The following is a 20387-nucleotide window of genomic DNA, read 5'->3' on the forward strand; positions in this document are numbered from 1 at the left end:
AACATATGGAAGGACGGCGTGGGTATGGGGTCAATTGACGTTGTGCTGCGAGACCAACTGGTGACAGGCTTGTGAGATGTGTTGATGAAACAGGCCCTGCGAGATCGCATGCGCGTAAAGCCAGATATGACTTTCTCTGAGGTCGGGAGTGAGGCACACACGTGCGAGATAGAGCAAGGGGTGATAGTTTCAGTGGGCAAGGTCTGGAGCGGGGAGGTAACTACCCCTCAATGGGTAGAAGACTTGAAGAAGGAGGTTAAGCGAGTCCGTGAGGAAGTGACTGAATATAGGAAGACCCCTGCTGCAGAGTACAGCCCTCAGGTGCGAGAAAGAGAGACTGGCCCCAAAAGTGAGACTAGTGCCGCTCGGCGAAGAAGACTGCCTACATGCTACAATTGCGAAGCACCCAGTCAAAATGAAGAGGAGACGATGTGGACCCGAGATTCCCAGCTGAAGATAAGAAGAATCTAGGAGGAGATTGAGAGTCTGGGGAAAGCCCTTACTGCCTTTTTGGGGACCAGCGGCATACCCCGAGATAATGTGCGAAAGCCGCCAGAAAGAGATAGAGGAGAGGTGCGTAGCATGAAGAAGGCTTCAGTGGTGGCCCCAGAGTGTAACTCCGTATTCTGGGGTAAAGAGCAACCGCAGATGAGAGATGTCTCCCGCCGAGGTCAACGATCCAGACTGAAGCACCCTCCAGACAGACGCAGACGTGAGTGCTGGTCCTGCAGAAGGGTGGGACACATGTCTAGAAATTGCCCTAACTGAGAAGAGCGGTGGCAGAGATTCGCTCACCCCTCTGAGGGTCATGCTAACTGGAGGGAACGTCGCCCCTGGAGAGAATGGTACGGCAGGAAGAGAAGAGTTCCACCTAAGGCAAGACAGTACCACAATGTCGGACGCCAAGGAGAGGTGGAGAAGGTGTAAAGCATCTCTGGTGGAATGACTGCGCTCTCCAGACGTGTGAAGGCGAGCCTGGTGGAACTCCAGCCTGGGTCTGAAGGTCTTGTCTGTGAGACTGAGCCCGGAGGAAAGAAAGGGATGTCCACTCGAGAAGACCACTGAAGTGCTTTACTACCTTGCCCAGCACGAGTTCCCGAAGAAGGAGAGAAAGTGCCAAGTGTACCTGCGATGCTCGTTTTCAAGGTCCTCGTCCATGAAAAGGAGGAACCACTAATATCATCCCCTGAGGAGAAGAGTGTGCTGGCTGTCAGCTCACAAGATCCTGATCGGACGAAGTACGTGGAACAGCTGTATGAGATGGGGCGTGTGGCTGAGAAGACCTGGTAAGTGATGCCCACAGGGCCCGGCGCAGATGACGAAGAATCCGGCTTGCATGGTCTTAATTCATCTGATTCTACTTTGACAGGAGCATTCTTGTCCAAAGAGAGGGGGAGCTATGGAGAAGAATTATGTGTACTAAGCCCCCAAACTGAGGAGCCCGAGCAAGAAGCCCCTAGAGTTTCCGATGGCGACAAGGAAGAGGATGAATCATCTATGCAGACATATTCTAGTGGCAAAGCTAAGAAGAAAAAGAAGAAGAGGCCAGCAGTTGTCGATGAAGTAGAGGAGGCATATCTCAACCTGACTGATGAACAACTCCTCAACCATATAGTTTGGCAGTATGTGCAAGGAGAAAGGCAGAAGGAGATGCGAGAATTGCAAGAATCTGTCTCTCCTCAAAAGAGCAAAGAGAAGCACGAAGAGTCCTCGCCCATGGAATGGCGAGCTTTAAGAGAGGGGGAATGTAAGGAGGTGGAACACAAGAAGAGTCTGGAGGCAGTTACCTTCTCTGCTCCGTGCCTGGAACCATTGAGCTGTGCTATAGGTTCCTCGGGGGGCAGACTTGGAGACTGGGACAGGAAGGAAGCTGGGCAGAGAGCGGGAAAGGCGCACGCGCAAGTGGCAGAGCAGCGTGTGCAGCGGTCAGGGCAGGACGCAGCTGCACTCCAGGGAGGAGAGAGGGCTCCCGGTCAGAGGACAAATGCAGGGAGATTGCCCAGAAAGACTGCATCTTGTGAGTACATGAAAGCGGACTCTGCTGTGACTGGAGAGGGGCACCTTGACACCCGTGCAGAGACAGTGGCCATGCAGAGACTGTGACCCCCTGGTACCCACGGTATCAGTGCAGAGACTGTGACCCCTGGTACCCACGGTATCAGCGCAGAGCCCCTGATTCCTGTTAAGAGACTTAATAATAGACTGAGCATCGTTTTCCCAAGATAGGCTGTGCTGCAAAAGCTAAAGACTCAGAGCCTGTGCATATCACATTAACTCCCGAAACCCCAGCCAGCGGACTCCTAGAGACTACTCAGCCCATGGACAACAGAGAGACGACAAATGCCGCTGTTTCTCGGCGCCTATGTTGGAGAAGACGACCCTTCAAGCAAGTCCTCATCAGACTGATAAGTGGTCTTTTCCTCAAGAAATCCCGCTTAATTCTGTTACACTGTTTGACTCCCATATTTTGCACTTTATTCTTTTCAGTTCATTTTCTACTGTTTTCTCCCTGCGAGAATATTGTCCCTGTTAATAAATTCCCCCCAACAGTTGGTCTGTCTGTTCCGTGGTGACATACTCAACCCTGCACCCTATTACTCCATGTTTTAATGATTCTAGCTGTATGAATTGGTGCATTATCCTCCTGAAAGATGGCGTTCCCCTCCGCGAACAGTGCTTGAACCATTGGATGCACTTGGTCGCCCAAAATACCTAAATAATCTCGGCTGTTAATTCTTCCATGAAGGGATATCATTGGCCCTGCGGATCTCCACGAAATAGCACCCCAGATCATCACAGAACCGCCACCATGTTTTACGGTTGGGAGAAGGCTGTCTGGATGGAATGCTTCTTTCGGCTGTCTCCAAACGTACACTCGGCCGGAGGTCAGAAATAGGGTAAACAATGATTCATCTGAGAATATTACATGTTCCCACTGCTCGAGGGACCAATTCTGGAGGTTTCTACACCACTCTAAACGCTTGGAAACATTTGTCATTGAGAGCAGCGGTTTTCTAATTGCAGCTCTTCCGTGGAATCAAGATTTGTGCAGCTCCCGATGAACAGTTTTTGTGGAAACTGGGTTCTGTAGGTGTTCATTGAGCTCAGCAGTGATTTTCGGAGCCGTGGTCTTGCGATCCTCTCTCACAATTCGCTTTAGAGTCCGATGGTCTCTCTCAGTCAACTTTGACTTTCGGCCGGACCTGTGCTTTGCTGCGGACGTTTTTCCTTCTCTTTCAAACGCAGTCATTACTTTGGAGACAGTAACTCTTGACATGCCAAGCATTCAGGCACTTTCTGTTACACTAGCGCTTGCCATACGAGCACCAACAATTTGGCCTCTTTGATGAGAACCTGATACCAATGGCACCTCTCGGATTTTCAATGTTCTTACAATTCTGCAAAACAAACAGTTAATTTACATACACATATCACATAACACAAATAATCAACTACAAAACATTACCATATGTCACGGTTTGCATGTTTATCACATGTTCGAAGATTATGATGAGAAAAACGTTAGGTGTTTCCATTATTTGGTTCAACCCCTATGTGTTCTGGTCTGGAGGAGGAGTTAGGCATTTGGTGAGAGACACTGAAGAGTGAGGAAGTCTGAAACTGAGAGCAGACAATGGAGCTGTGCAGCCTGGACTGAGCTCCAACTCCAGGGAAGGACGTGAACCCGAGGGGTTGTTGTATGTAGTGGAGCCATTGAGGGAAGGAGCAAAGGAGTGGAAAAGGGCTCAGAGGGGAACTGTGACTGGACAACTGTTGTGATTCGGTTCGTGGGCTCCCCCGGTGGTCTCTTGTGGTACTGGTGTCCTGCAAGCTTTGCCTTCAGTTCACCTGTTCCTATCAGGATGTGGGAGTATCCTATTTAACCTTGCTCCTCAGTCATTCTAATGCTGGCCATCAATGTATCCAGAGTGATTCTGTTGCATGTTTTCTGCTCAGCTAAGTTGGACACTTTAGTCCTTAAGTCTATTTTTGTATGTTTTGTCCAGTTTGCACTTAAGTGAATCTCTGCAGCTGGAAGCTCTTGTTGGGCTGAAATTACCACTCCAGTGGCATGAGTTGTCACAGGAGTTAAGGTAATTTCAGGATGGTGTTTTGAAGGGTTTTGCAGCTGACCGCGAAGTCCTCTGTTGTATCTTTCTGCTATTTAGTTAGCGGGCCTCTCTGTGCTAAATCTGCTTTCATACTACGTGTGTCTTTTCATCTGCTCTCACCGTTATTATATGTGGGGGGCTGCTATCTCCTGTGGGGACATTCTCTGGAGGCAAGCCAGGACTGTGTTTTCTTCTACCAGGGGTAGTTAGTTCTCCGGCTGGCGCGCGGCATCTAGAGACAATGCAGGAATGCCCCCTGGCTACTTCTAGTGTGGTGTGTAGGTTTAGCATCGCGGTCAGCTCTAGTTTCCATCACCCGAGAGCTTGTCCATTTATTCTATGCTTCTGATGTTTCCTTGCCATTGGAAACCATAACAGTATGGCCAGCCCAATTGTTTAATCTATAGGCTGAAGCAGGAGAGAAAAGGAACTGTGTGAAACCTTTTTTTTTTCCTTCCTCTGAAGTTGCACTCCAGCTCTAATTGCAGTCTCCTGTTTTCCTCTCCTCTTAACCCCTGAATGGCTCAGACTTTATCTGTTGAAATATGGATCCCCAGAGTCTGGCTACCAATTTGAATAATCTTGCCTCTAAAGTTCAGAATATACAAGATTTTTTGTTATATGCTCCTCGGTCTGAACCTAAAATTCCTATACCGGAGTTTTTTTCTGGAGATCGATCTTGTTTTCTAAATTTTAAATACAATTGTAAATTGTTTCTTTCGCTGAGATCTCATTCTGCTGGAGATCCTGCCCAGCAAGTAAAAATTGTTATTTCTTTACTGCGGGGTGACCCCCAAAATTGGGCATTTTCATTGGCACCAGGGGATCCTGCGTTGCTCAATGTGGATGCGTTTTTTCTGGCTTTGGGGTTGCTTTATGAGGAACCAAATTTGGAGATTCAGGCTGAGAAAGCCCTAATAGCCCTCTCTCAGGGGCAAGATGAAGCCGAAATATATTGCCAAAAATTTCGAAAATGGTCTGTGCTTACTCAGTGGAATGAGTGCGCTCTGGCGGCAATTTTCAGAGAAGGTCTCTCTGATGCTGTAAAAGACGTCATGGTGGGGTTTCCTGCGCCTACTGGTCTGAATGAGTCCATGACAATGGCAATTCAGATTGATCGGCGTTTACGGGAACGCAAACCTGTGCACCAGTTGGCGGTGTCTTCTGAAGAGGCACCACAGAGTATGCAATGTGATAGCTTTCTGTCCAGAAGCGAACGACAGATTTACAGGCGCAAAAATCATTTGTGCTTCTATTGTGGAAATTCTACTCATGTTATATCAGCATGCTCTAAACGAACAAAGAAGGTTGATAAATCCTCTGCTATTGGCACTTTGCAGTCCAAGTTTATTTTGTCTGTAACTCTAATTTGTTCGTTATCTTCTATTGTTGCGGATGCGTATGTGGATTCTGGCGCCGCTTTGAGTCTTATGGATTGGTCCTTTGCCAGGCGCTGTGGGTTTGATCTAGAGCCTCTGGAAGTTCCTATACCTTTAAAGGGTATTGATTCTACACCATTGGCTAGTAATAAACCACAATACTGGACACAAGTGACTATGCGTATGACTCCAGACCATCAAGAGGTGATTCGCTTCCTTGTACTGTATAATCTACATGATGTGTTGGTGCTGGGACTGCCATGGTTGCAAACTCATAACCCAGTCCTTGACTGGAAAACAATGTCTGTACTAAGCTGGGGATGTCAGGGAAATCATGGGGACACACCTTTGGTCTCCATTGCTTCATCTATTCCCTCTGAAATTCCTGAGTTTTTGTCTGATTATCGTGAGGTTTTTGAGGAATCTACTCTTAATTCTCTTCCTCCTCACAGAGATTGCGATTGCGCCATAGATTTGATCCCTGGCAGTAAATTTCCTAAGGGTCGTCTATTCAATCTGTCTGTACCTGAACATGCTGCCATGCGAGAGTATATTAGGGAGTCCTTGGAAAAGGGACATATTCGTCCTTCTTCGTCTCCTCTTGGAGCGGGGTTCTTTTTCGTAGCTAAAAGTGATGGTTCTTTGAGACCTTGTATTGATTATAGACTCTTGAATAAGATCACAGTCAAGTATCAATATCCTTTGCCATTGCTGACAGATTTATTTGCTCGCATTGAGGGGGCGAAGTGGTTCTCTAAGATTGATCTTCGCGGTGCGTATAATTTGGTGCGAATTAAGCAGGGGGATGAGTGGAAAACCGCATTTAATACGCCCGAGGGCCATTTTGAGTATTTGGTGATGCCTTTTGGTCTGTCAAATGCCCCTTCAGTCTTTCAGTCTTTTATGCACAATATTTTCCGTGAATATCTGGATAAATTTATGATTGTGTATTTGGACGATATCTTGATTTTTTCGGATGACTGGGAATCTCATGTTCAACAAGTTAGGAGGGTTTTTCAGGTTTTGCGGACCAATTCTCTGTTTGTTAAAGGTTCAAAGTGTGTTTTTGGGGTTCAGAAGATTTCTTTTTTGGGGTACATTTTTTCCCCCTCTTCTATTGAGATGGATCCTGTGAAGGTTCGGGCTATTTGTGACTGGACGCAACCGACTTCTCTTAAGGGCCTTCAGAAATTTTTGGGCTTTGCTAACTTTTATCGTCGATTCATAACTGGTTTTTCTAGCGTTGTCAGGCCTTTGACTGATTTGACTAAAAAGGGTGCTGATGTTGCAGATTGGTCTCCTGCTGCTGTGGAGGCCTTTCGGGAGCTTAAGCGCCGTTTTTCTTCTGCTCCGGTTTTGTGCCAGCCTGATGTTTCTCTTCCTTTTCAGGTGGAAGTTGATGCTTCCGAGATCGGAGCGGGGGCGGTTTTGTCGCAGAAAAGTTCAGATTGTTCAGTGATGAGACCTTGTGCGTTCTTTTCTCGAAAATTTTCGCCCGCCGAGCGAAATTATGACGTCGGTAATCGGGAGCTTTTGGCGATGAAGTGGGCATTCGAGGAGTGGCGTCATTGGCTTGAGGGTGCTAAACATCAGGTGGTGGTCTTGACTGATCACAAAAATTTGATTTATCTTGAGTCGGCCAGACGTCTGAATCCTAGACAGGCGCGCTGGTCATTGTTTTTCTCCCGGTTTAATTTTGTGGTTTCGTATCTGCCAGGTACTAAGAATGTGAAGGCGGATGCCCTTTCTAGGAGTTTTGAACCTGATTCCCCTGGTGATTCTAAACCTACGGGTATACTTAAGGATGGGGTGATATTGTCTGCTGTCTTCCCAGACCTGCGACGTGCTTTACAAGAGTTTCAGGCGGATCGGCCTGATCGTTGTCCGCCTGGTAGATTGTTTGTGCCGGATGAGTGGACCAATAGAGTCATCTCGGAGGTTCATTCTTCTGCGTTGGCAGGTCATCCGGGAATTTTTGGTACCAGAGATTTGGTGGCTAGGTCCTTCTGGTGGCCTTCCCTGTCTCGGGACGTGCGTACTTTTGTGCAGTCTTGCGATGTTTGTGCTCGGGCTAAGCCCTGTTGTTCTCGGGCTAGTGGGTTGTTGTTGCCCTTGCCTGTTCCTAAGAGGCCTTGGACACACATCTCTATGGATTTTATTTCGGATCTCCCTGTTTCTCAGAAGATGTCCGTCATTTGGGTGGTGTGTGACCGCTTTTCTAAGATGGTTCATTTGGTGCCCTTGCCCAAGCTGCCTTCCTCATCTGAGTTGGTGCCCCTGTTTTTTCAGAATGTGGTTCGGCTGCATGGTATTCCGGAGAATATCGTTTCCGACAGGGGATCCCAGTTTGTGTCCAGATTTTGGCGGGCGTTTTGTGCCAGGATGGGCATTGATTTGTCTTTTTCGTCTGCATTTCATCCCCAGACAAATGGCCAGACGGAACGTACTAATCAGACCTTGGAGACTTATTTGAGGTGTTTCGTGTCTGCTGATCAGGATGACTGGGTCTCCTTTTTGCCGTTGGCTGAGTTTGCCCTTAATAATCGGGCCAGTTCTGCCACTTTGGTCTCCCCTTTCTTTTGCAATTCAGGGTTCCATCCTCGTTTTTCATCTGGTCAGGTGGAGTCTTCGGATTGTCCTGGAGTGGATACCATGGTGGATAGGTTGCATCGTATTTGGGGGCAGGTGGTGGACAATTTGGAGTTGTCCCAGGAGAAGACTCAACGTTTTGCTAATCGCCATCGTCGTGTTGGTCCTCGTCTTCGTGTTGGGGACTTGGTGTGGTTGTCCTCCCGTTTTGTCCAGTTTGCACTTATGTGAATCTCTGCAGCTGGAAGCTCTTGTTGGGCTGAAATTACCACTTCAGTGGCATGAGTTGTCACATGAGTTAAGGTAATTTCAGGATGGTGTTTTGAAGGGTTTTGCAGCTGACCGCGAAGTCCTCTGTTGTATCTTTCTGCTATTTAGTTAGCGGGCCTCTCTGTGCTAAATCTGCTTTCATACTACGTGTGTCTTTTCATCTGCTCTCACCGTTATTATATGTGGGGGGCTGCTATCTCCTGTGGGGACATTCTCTGGAGGCAAGCCAGGACTGTGTTTTCTTCTACCAGGGGTAGTTAGTTCTCCGGCTGGCACGCGGCATCTAGAGACAACGCAGGAATGCCCCCTGGCTACTTCTAGTGTGGTGTGTAGGTTTAGCATCGCGGTCAGCTCTAGTTTCCATCACCCGAGAGCTTGTCCGTTTATTCTATGCTTCTGATGTTTCCTTGCCATTGGAAACCATAACAGACAACCTCAGAGCCGAAGCGCAGAAACCGGGCACCAGGAGCCCGAGGCTTTTGTGGTACTCTAGGACACATAGCAGTACCGGAGTGCATTAGACTGTACGATACTTGCCCATGCCAAGTCTGAGGTGAAGCAGTATCTTAAGAGCCCGGGTCATGATAGAGACTCTGTAAAATGGCTCACACTGCCCACTGTGCAGGCACCTGTCCCAGGACAAGAGAGGAAAGGAGTACATTGCCCGCAAGCTTCAGGCAGCAGGGACTTCGCACATCAGCGCAAGTAGGAAGGTTTACGGACCTCACCTGGGAGAGGGGTCACCTTTGCCTCCAGGCCGGCCGGACCACATCACCACCTGTGCCTGGTATCCTTGACTGTGAACTGCTTCTACCAGTAAACCAGGTAAAGACTTTACAACTCTGTGTCTTCCTTATTACTGGCATCCCACCATCCTTGCCATACATCTTGGGAACCCTGGGGACCCCGCTTCACCTGTGGGAAGTGTCACCATCTTGCTGCAACACCATCACCCGAGAGGACCCCTTTAAGCAGCGTCGGTCCCCTCTGACCGAGAACCACAAGTGGCATCACGAATAGACTTTATTACCAAATTCCCTTTAAAGACCTTTCCCCCTTTTAAGTGAGTGCCCTGGGCCACGGACTGGGTCGCAGCCACTGTGACATCCCCTTTAAGAGCGACCGGACCCGGTACCGAGTACCCCACTGCCCAGGCGGGCGACTCATCTTCATGATCTCATGCTAGTGTCTCCATGATCTCATGTGCTAGAAACCTTCATTCTCTTCAGCCAGAGTATCCATGTGTTGGTATTCTACACAATCTCATTCAGCTCTGTTGAAACAATGAAAGAGTGTTTCCACTGCCCTTAACAATAAGGAATTGCAGAGGGAAATCCTATGTTATAAAGGCGCTGGTCGAGGCCTCTCTTCTAGCTTCGTGGAATGTCAGCTCCATGTGTCTATATCCAGGAAAGATAAGGAGGAACATTTCATTCCCCCTAATCAGATAATAATAATAATAATCTTGCAATCAACTGCTCTCAACCGACTTTCAGATCCAAATTTCAGCACGTTGTAAATCCCTGGTTTCTAGACAGGATCTAGTCCTTGGTCACGTAGCCATGTGATATCCAACACAGAGCCAGGTATTAAAAAGATGATTGTCCATTAGCATCTGGAAGTTGGAGAATAGATGAGTGTTGCCTTTGAGCAATGTGATAATGAGCAGCGGAGGACACAAACCCGCTCATCTCATCTCTGAAGAAGTCACTGACTGACATCTTAAAGGAGCGCAAAATAAAATGAGAACAGTCATTAGGATGCAGGTCACAGATAGAAGAATCTGAGGGTATGCATCTCTGAAATTGTCCCCCTGACTCATTATACATAAGAGCTTGTAAGGACCAACAACTGTTTACAAAACCTTCGACACAATATCACAGCTTAAGTCTTTAATCGAGAGCCTCATTCTGATGCACAATGACCTGTGTATTTGTAAGGGGTTTAGACTGTCGCCTTCCTACTCCAGAAGACACCAATCGCGTTGAGTGTGTTATGTTTTGCGTCTTTCTATATATTGTGTAAGTAATATACACCGCACACTCAGTGAGTATATGATGCAAAAAAGGGAAGTATAATTTATTTGTATAACATTAGACAAAGTAATCAATAATGCAGAGGGCGACCAGAAGAATAAGCTGACGTTTCGACTCTTCCTGAGTCTTTATCAAAATTGGTCGCTTTAAGAATACAAATAGAAGTAATAATGGGAGGATCCCTTGTAGGGATAGAGAAATCCTGTTGGCATGGGGTGGGGGTATATATTGTGTCACGTGAATTGTATTGCACTGTATTGTGATATACACTGTGATAAGTTAATGCATAGTTGTCAGGAAATAGGAAAGTTCTGATTACTTCGCTTACCCAATTAGTGCAAAGTGCGGGTTTCTCCGTAAGCGGGTCGTGTAACTACACCATGTTTACACTTAAAAGAATCACCCCGACGTAGTGCACCTCCTGATCATTGTGTCTTTCATATACGAGGTTCATACAGTGAGCTAGGCATAAAAATGCTTGCCAGTACTCTAAGAAAAGTGGAAGATTCAGCCTCTAAGTGAGGTCACCACAGAGGGAGTGCCTTGGTTTTAGGTTAGGAAATAAGTTAGAGAAGCAGCAGTCTTCACGTGTCTTTTGTCTGGGGTCTAGCTGCTATACAGGGCTGATGCATCTGGATATATGCTCGACCTTCCCCCACAGCACATGGTTTGCCATGAGATGAAATGATCTGAACCCTATGTAAGTGTTTTTTCAACTTTAATCCCATTTTATTTGTAATTGTTCTGTACATACGATATTTGTCTTCTTTATTATATCTTTTTATACTTCTGTAAACACTGCTTACCTTTTTTGGAGTAAAATATAAAATTACTAGCTTGTGTCTCCTTGCTCTATAACGTACAGTCACGTCCTCTGAAGTGAATTACGCTACTAGTCTGGGTTGGCTCCAGACCCGTTAATAATTAAGAAAATGGAGCTGGTGGCAGTGGATTTGTCCTGTGCGTTTGGGAGTCTTTGTAGAGACGGCGGCATTGATAATTATTGTTCCCGCCTGAATGCGAGTAGTTATATCGCCCTCACTGCAGTGTCCCCATTAGCCACTACAAAGTAAGGCAGCCTTTCTGGCGACTAACTATCCTGGATGCAGTACCCTGACTGACCTGAGGGTAGGGGGGGTCAGAGAGATGCAAGTTCCAAACCGGAACTTGAAAGTGGGATATAGATAAATCCCCTTCAGAAAGAACCAGGGGCAACCAAACAACCCCGGTTCATGACAAATTGGTGTGAGTGGTGGGGATGATAAAAGTATCCTCCCCGTGAACCGTGACATATTGGTGGCAGCGGTGGGATAATAGAGCATTAATTATCTCGTTTGAGCAATCATTCCTCTCACTAAAAACTTGCACAGTTCTTGGGAGGACTTGGTGCAAAAAAGTTTTGGAGAACAAGCTCAGTGTTTACTAGTTCTGAGACAATTGTGTGTACTTGTGATTACCCCCTTCCTTTCTCTGTGTTTTTCTATCCTATCTTTTATTTGGCAATGATGGCCACAAAAGGAGTAGGCTGATACACCCAGCAGAAGAAGGACACTCTTGTTGGAGTATGCACGCACCACAGCCTGGCCCCCCAGGGCAAAACCAAGGCTCAATTGGTCACGGAACTTCAGCAATTTGAAGCGGACCAAGCCCAATCTCAGAGCCAAGTGGACACAGAAGCCAGCACCAGCGCAAAATGGTGCTGCAGCTGAGTTCCAAACACTGAATGCCAGCCCTACTAGCAACCAGAGCGGATTGGACCCCCACCTGCAGGTGGCCTTGGAACAATTCCCCACTGATGACCGTGAGGGATGTCTGAGGCTGATCCAGCAATACCAGCAGGAGGCCTGAGCCGAGCGGCAAGTGTAGCGGGAGCACCAGCTGGAGTTAGCCCGACTCCAGGGGTTGAGGTCATTCCAGTGCAGCGGCGAGCCCAACAGCGCTCAGACTACTAAACCCTGGCCAGAGCACTTTCCTGTGATGGAAAAGGATAGAGACTTGGACACTTTTCTGCGGGCATTTGAGAAAGGCTGCAGACAGTACCGGCTGCCTGCAAATCAATGGGCTCGATACCTGACCCCAGGGCTAAAAGGCAAAGCTCTGGAGGCATTGCTTCTCTCCCGCCAGACCAAGATGAAGACTATGAGGCCATCAAGCAGGCCCCAATAGTCAAGTACCAGCTTATACCGGAGGTTTACCATAGAAAGTTCCGGAACCTCCAAAGTGGCCCACACGTCAGCTACGGCGATGTGGCGCATGGAGTCAGGACCCACTTTGACCAGTGGACCCAAGGACTGTCAGTGACCACCTTTGAACAACTGCAGGACCTGATGATCAAAGACCAGTTCTTACATCTTTGCCCAGCTGAGGTTCGACAGTTCGTGATGGACAGAGAGCCTAAAGACTTGACTAAAGCAGCGCAGATTGCCGTTGCCTATGAGGCCAATCATAAATTGGATGTGCAGAAGCCAGTCACCGCCAGCTGGAGAGGGGGTAAGCCTGCAACCAACACCAGTACCCCTGCCAGTCAACTCATCAGAGGCCCTGTAGCCGTTGCCAACAGCTCCAGACCAACCACCGACCTTCGCCGGGGATTTCCTGCAAACAGACTGGTCATATCAGTGCTAACTGTCTGGAGAAGCAGAGGAATCCCCCAGCCAAGGCCCCAGGGACTAAGGCAGGTGTTCTTTTGATGGGTGGGGTGGTTGGGAGGGTGTATGACAACGTGCAGCACTTCACCGTGGGGAGCCAGGTCGCTCAAGGACACCGAACCCTGATCCGACCCGAAATGGCGGCTTCTAAAGACATTATTCCAGGGAAAACCCTGACTGTCACAGGGATTGGAGGCATCCGCTGTCCCCTGCCAATGGCCCAGGTGTATATAGATTGGGGTGCCTGTTATGACCTGGTGGTTAAGAGGCCACACTGATATGACCTGGTGGCTAAAACGCAACATGGGACGAGCTCTGAGAAGGCGGTATTTCTACTGACCGCAGTCCCTAATCCTAACAACAACACTAGTAATAGCCGTGGGATGTTCCTGACTCTCCCTAGACACCTCTTCACAGCCTAAGAACTAACTACCCCTAAAGAAGGAAATAGAAAGCTATCTTGACTCAGAGAAAACCCCAAAAGGAAAGACAGCCCCCCACAAATATTACCTGTGAATGAAGAGGGAAATGACGTACACAGAAATGAAATCAGATTTCAGCAAAGGAGGCCAATACTAACTTGATAGACAGAGAGAAAAGGATACTGTGCGGTCAGTATTAAAAACTACAAAATCCACGCAGAGTTTACAAAAATGAACTCCACACCAACTCACGGTGTGGAGGGGAAAATCTGCTTTCCCAGAGCTTCCAGCTAGCCTGAATATGACATAGTGACAAGCTGGACAAAAAGAGATATATTTGCAGAGCAATAGAGTCCAAGCAAATGGACAAACAAAACTAGCAAAAACTTATCTTTTGCTGACAAGGACAGGCCATATGAGAAATCCAAGGAGAGAACCAAATCCAACCAAGAACATTGACAGCTGGCATGAACTAAAGCCCAGAGCAGGTTTAAATAACAAACCCAGGCAAGGCGATTAGTGAAGGCAGCTGCCACAGCTACCTAAAGGAGCAGCAGTTCCACTCGAAACCACCAGAGGGAGCCCAAGGGCAGAACTCACAAAAATACCATTAGCAACCACAGGAGGGAGCTCCAGAACGGAATTCACAACAGGTGCCGTGAGCGGGGTGAAGTAAGAAAGGCTGTCCAATAACTTGCCCACTGATGTTTTTTTGGGGACTGATTAGGGGAGGATGGTTGCATATTATGTCCCTGACTCCCCTCCCCAAGCTAATGCTGATGATAGCGATGGGAAATTGCATGTATTACCTGACAATGCTTTACCGCTTAATGATGTACCTGATAATCATTTTTCTGATGCTGATGATGAAAATATGCATGTTTTACCTGCTAACCATTTATTTTCTAAGAATGATGTGTTCACAGGTGCAGGAGTGCTCAGCCACATCACTCTGTGGGCCGGGATGGCTGAGGAACCCCTAACTGCTAATGTGCTAAGGGAAATTGGGAGATGCATGGGAACCATGAGGAAGGTGATGCCGTGCAAATGACCAGTGCCACAGAGGAAGGTAACTGCCCCTTAAGTAGCACTGCTCCTGGAATGTTGGGGGTGGATGGGGAGGTAGTACCCATAGCAGCGCCTGCTGATGGGTCTGTGGAAATCCCTGGGGAGACAGCCTGCGTAGCTGCTGTCACCCATAGTCAGAGTGCCCGAAACACAGACAACTTTCTGCCTTCTGGACCCTCCTCAGTCACAGGCGTGACTGAACCAGAAATGGACCCAGAGCAGGTCCTAGAGGGTTCCCGTGGGGAAGGGACCCTGACGTTGCTTTTGGCTGCCCATAGCCAGGAGTTCCAGGCTGCTCAGCACTCAGATGCGAGCCTGGAGAATTTTAGACATCTCGCCGAGACGCCCACTTCCCTGACTGATAAGGAGAGGGTGTTCTGGGAACGAGGGAGGTTGTACCGGGAGACAGTACCCAAAAATCCCAAAACGAGTGGTTGAGGGAAAGACAGCTGGTCATCCCGAACCAATTCAGGGGTGAGTTGTTGTGTATTGCCCATGAGATCCCGATCGCTGGACACTTAGGGATCAGCAAAACTAAGGCCCGGCTGTCTCAACACTTCTATTGCCCCAAGATGAGGACAGATATGACAAACTACTGCCGCTCCTGTATCACCCGTCAAAGAGTGGGGAAGGCTTGGCTTGCTCTTAAAGCTCTCCTGATCCCTTTGCCAGTGATAGAGGAGCCTTTCCAGAGGATCGCGGTGGACATTGTGGGCTCGCTGGCCATCCGCAGCAGCTCTGGAAAGCAATACGTCCTCCCTGTTTTAGACTACGCTACCAGGTACCCAGAGGCAGTGGCTCTGTCCTCAACTAGGGCAGATAAGGTGGCGGATGCACTGTTGGCCTTCTTTTTATGGGTAGAATTTCCCAGGGAGATGCTTACCGATCAAGGGAAAAAATTCATGTCTCGCCTAATGGAGGCTCTCTAAGAGAATGCAGGTGAAACATCTATTATTGAGTGCGTATCACCTACAGACCAATGGTTTGTGTGAGCGCTTCAACGGTACCTTCAAACAGATGCTCAGCATGCTGGTTGAGACCCAAGGACACGACTGGGAGCGGTACCTCCCACACCTGGTATTTGCTTACCGAGAGGTTCCGCAGGCCTCGACGGGTTCTTCCCCTTCGAGCTCCTGTACACCAGGCGATTCCGGGGACCCCTTGGGTTGGTAAGGGAATCCTCGGAAGAGAAGCCGAACCCTTCTGAAGTGTCCATAGTGGAATATGTCATGCTCTTCTGGAGCGCCCTACCAGGGCAGCAGGGTACTCAGCACCAGGTCCGGTCTTAAAGGGGATGTCATGGTGGCTGCGACCTGGTCCGTTGCCCTGGGCACCCAATTAAAGGGAAAGGCCTTTTAAAGGGAATTATAAATAAAGTATTTTGTTTGTGATGCCACCTGTGGTGTTCAGTCAGTGGGGACCGACGCCACTTAAAGGGGTCCTTTGGGGTGATGGTAGGGTGGCTAGATGGTGATACTTCCCACCGGTGAAGCGGGGTACCCAGGGCTTCCCAAGTGAATGGCACCAATGATGTGGTGGATGGTATAGGAAAGAACGAAGACACAGGTTTGCAGTCTTTACCTGGCTTACTGATGGTAGTAGTCCTCAGTCCAGGGTACCAAGTGCAGGGTAGCTGTGGTCTGGCCGGCTTGGAGGAAGTAGGAGATATCTCTCCCAGGTGAGGTCTGTAAGCCTTTCCTACTTGCGCTATTTAGTTGATTAGGTCCCTGCCGCTTGAAGCTTATTGCAAGTCCCCTCTCTCCTGTCCTAAGACAGATGTCTGTACGATAGGCAGTTTGAGCCTGTTTATAGGGTCTCTATCATGATCCGGGCTCTCAAGTTACTGCTTCACCTCAAACTTGGTGCAAGGAATTGACATACAGTCCTATGCCCTCCGGTTCAGTCACGCGTCCTGGAGAACAACATGACCTCGGACTCCCGGTACCTGGCCTCTGCGCTCTAGCTCCCAGGGTGTCCTTCCGCTGTTCCCTTGCTGAGCCTCTCCTCCTCTGTGCTTCTTCCCTCTAAGCTCCTCCACTATTCAACTCTCCTTCGGATTTTCCCTCTTTCCAGGGTAAGTAGCTTCCTCGTGGCTGCTCGGACCCTACGTTTGCTCCAGACATTCTTCTCCTCTTCTCCTCTCCTCTCTCAGACTTGCTAAGACTGACTGGCTCCTCTTCCAGACCAGGATACATAAAGTGTAAGGAAGCTCACATGAATCCGGGTCCTGAGCTCCCCCTCCTGGCCTAGATTCAGATGTGTTGAATGTGAGTGCCTTACCTGATAGAGAGAATCCCCCTTGCCTCCAAGCGTAACATCACCCTTCCCGAAAGGAAGGCAACATCACTGCAACAACCGGTTACCTTGGGTGTTGCACTCCTCCCCCCCCCCCCCCCGTTAACTCCAGTACTCCCGGACTGGGAAAAAGAAAACATAAACAGCAGGTTACAATAAGACATGCAAAAACATTTTTGGAATGCTTAAGAACAGGTATAGCAAATTAATATGAACTTTGACTTCCCTTTATGGGAGGAATTAATATTTGAACGTAACAAACATATTTTAAACCAATATATTAATTTTCAAAAATATATAACCGTACTATCACAGACTATGCAGTGCAATTACCCTCTAAGGGTATACTATCTTCACAATTAAAGTGCTCAACTTTTCTCATAACCATCAACTACCTTTTCAGGTATGCTACTTCACATATATATTTTATTCAAAAGTGAAAAGTTTAATCTATTAAATTCTTTAGCATATCAAAATTAATTTATAACTTTCTAACTTTTCTCAACTCTGAGGTAGTGCAATTGTTTTATTCAAATTAATGTTCAAGTCTATCAATAACATTCTTGAACAGCAGCAACGATGCCAGGGACCCGTTATCAACCCCCAATGTAGGTTTGGGTGGGCTACAAGGCGTATCCAAACCCAATGTCCTGCCATGCCAACGGGTTTTTCTTCAGGTCTCGATGTAAACAGATCAACAATTAAAGGCAACTTTGGAACAGTCTCTTTAAGGGTTCCACGTAAAACCAGTAGAAAGCACCTAAGAAGGTGCCAACTATTTACAGTACAGTTTGTGAACCATTCACCATCCATGATTCGATTGTCTTTAAATATCAACTAAATTTTCAAAACAAAAACCTGATCAGGTTTAACAAAATACTCCAACTGCTGAGCCTCTTCCTCCTCTGTGCTTCTTCCCTCTAAGCTGCATCACTATTCAACTCTCCTTCAGATTCTCTTTCCAGGGGTAGCAGCTCCCTCGTGGCTGCTCGGCCCCTATGTCTGCTCCAGACGTCCTTCTCTCCTCTCCTCTCTGACTCGCTAAGACTGACTGGCTCCTCCTCCAGACCAGGATACATGAAATGTAAGGAATCTCTCCTGAATACGAGTCCTGAGCTCCCCCTCCTGGCCTAGATTCAGATGTGTTGAATGTGAGTGCCTTACCTGATAGAGAGAATCTCCCTTGCCTCCAAGCGTGACATGTCCCTCCCCGAAAGGAAGGCAACATCACTGCAACAACCGGTTACCTGGGGTGTTGCACTTCTGTGACAAAATGCAGACCTTGACACAGTTGGTGCATGAAAACATGACGCATGCTCAGCTGATCAGAAGCACTGGTATGACCAGGATGCCCAAGAGCGGACCTACCAGGTGGTTCAAAAGGTGTGGGTGCTGCTCCCAGTACCAAAGGATAAGTTTCAGGCAGCCTGGGAAGGCCCGTATGTCATTCACCAAATGCTCAACCCAGTCACTTAATGGTCACGCTTGACCACGTTCGGGGTAGGCAAAAAGCCTTTCACGTCAATATGATGAAGGCATATCACGAATGTGAAGCCTACATCCTACCAGTCTGCAGCTTGCCCGTAGACAGGGAGGAAGAACCCCTCCTGGACATGCTGGCCCAATCCAAGGTCGGTGGGTCCATCGCGGACGTGGAGGTAAGCACCTTGTTAACCGAACCCCAGCGGTTGCAGTTGCAGACCATGCTGGAACCCTTCCGGGCTGTGTTCTCCAACTGACCTGGGAGGACTGAGGTAGCTGTCCACGAGGTGGACACCGGGAATCATGCCCCACTATGGTGAACACCCTATCAGATCTTTGATGAGGTGCAGCAGGTTATGCGCCAGGAGATCGATGAGGTGTTTCAGCTGGGGGTGATTCAACTGTCAAAGAGTGCGTGGGCCTCACCTGTAGTTCTCATGCCAAAGAAGGATCAGACCACCTGGTTCTGCGTGGACTACAGGGGGCTCAACGCCATCACAGCCTCTGACGCACACCCAATGCCGCGCATTGAGGAGCTGCTTCAGCAGTTAGCTGGTGCAGAATATCTGACCATAATGGATCTGAGTCGAGGATACTGGCAGTTTCCCCTGAGCCACAGAAGTCTTCCTTTATCACACCCTTCAGATTGTACGAGTCGATGGTCATGCCCTTCGGCATGAAGAGTGCCCATGCCTCTTTCCAGCGGATTGTCAACCACCTGTTTCAGGGACTGGAGAAGTACGCGGTGGTGTACTTCGATGACATTGCCATTCTCAGATCCTCCTGGAATGAACATCTGCAGCATCTTCAGGAGGTGCTCAGGCGACTTCACCAAGCAGGTCTGACCATCAAGTGGGGAAAGTGCCAGATAGGCATGAGAGAGGTCCACTACCTGGGGCACCGGGTAGGCAGGAACTCAAAGCCAGAGCCTTGGAAAGTGGACACGATCGCATCCTGGCCCACCCCCAGAACCAAGAAACAGGTGATGTCATTCCTGGGCACTGCAGGGACTATAGGCGCTTCCTAAAGAACTAGAGTGGCCTGGCAAAGCCCTTGACGGACCTCACCACGAAGAAGCTACTCCAAATAGTTGACTGGAACAACGGCTGTGGGGGGGCCTTCCAGGCTTTGAAAACAGCCCTGTGCAACTCTCCCATGTTAAAAGCAGTTGACAGCAGTCAACCGTTCCTGGTGCAGACCGCCACCAGCGAGTTTGGCCTCGGTGCTGTGCTCTGCCAGGTCAACTCTGGGAACCAAGAGCACCCCGTATTGTACCTGAGCTGGAAGCTTCTGCCAAGGGAAGTGGCCTATTCCACCATAGAAAAGGAGTGCCTGGCCATAGTCTGGGCCCTGCAACGTTTGCAGCCCTACTTGTACGGTCTCACCTTCACTGTGGTGACTGACCACCACCCTCTGCGCTGGCTACAAGCCATGTGTGGAACCAACGGAAAGTTGCTACGCTGGAGCTTTGCCCTCCTGCAGTACAACTTTACAGTCAAACACAAAACAGGCAGGGAGCATGGCAATGCAGATGGGTTGTCGCAACAGTGCGAACCTGCTGAGGTGCGCATGTAGGGGTACCGCGAGGTTCTGCCTCCGTAGCGCAGTCCAAAAGGGGGCGGTGTTAGGAAATAGGAAAGTTCTGATTGCTTCACTTACACATACAGAGCTCTCAGCTGCAGTTTCCTCTGCCTGCCAACACAAGGCTGGAATTGTAAGCCACTCTTTCTCCCTCTGCTTGTGTGTGTAATCCTATACATTTTCCCCCTCCCTCAAGAATTTTTATGGCTTTGAGCTGCAAGCAGGTCTCCCTACACTCCTTATTCCCCCTCCCATCTGATACTGGCTAATAGTGGTATAGAAAGCACGAGCTTCTATTGTTCTTGTAAGGTTATATATATTTACACTGATCAGGGCTAGAGATATAAGGATTATATATTCCGAATGTCCATCGAGGGATCTATAACTGCCTGAAATCGCTAGAAGCTAAACCCAATGAGTGCAAAGAGCGGGTTTCTCCATAAGCGAGTGTTGTAACTATGCCGTGTTTACACTTAAAAGAATCGCCCCGGCGTGGTGCACCTCC

Source organism: Ranitomeya variabilis, chromosome 4 (assembly GCF_051348905.1).
Source record: "Ranitomeya variabilis isolate aRanVar5 chromosome 4, aRanVar5.hap1, whole genome shotgun sequence".
Lineage (NCBI taxonomy): Eukaryota > Metazoa > Chordata > Amphibia > Anura > Dendrobatidae > Ranitomeya > Ranitomeya variabilis.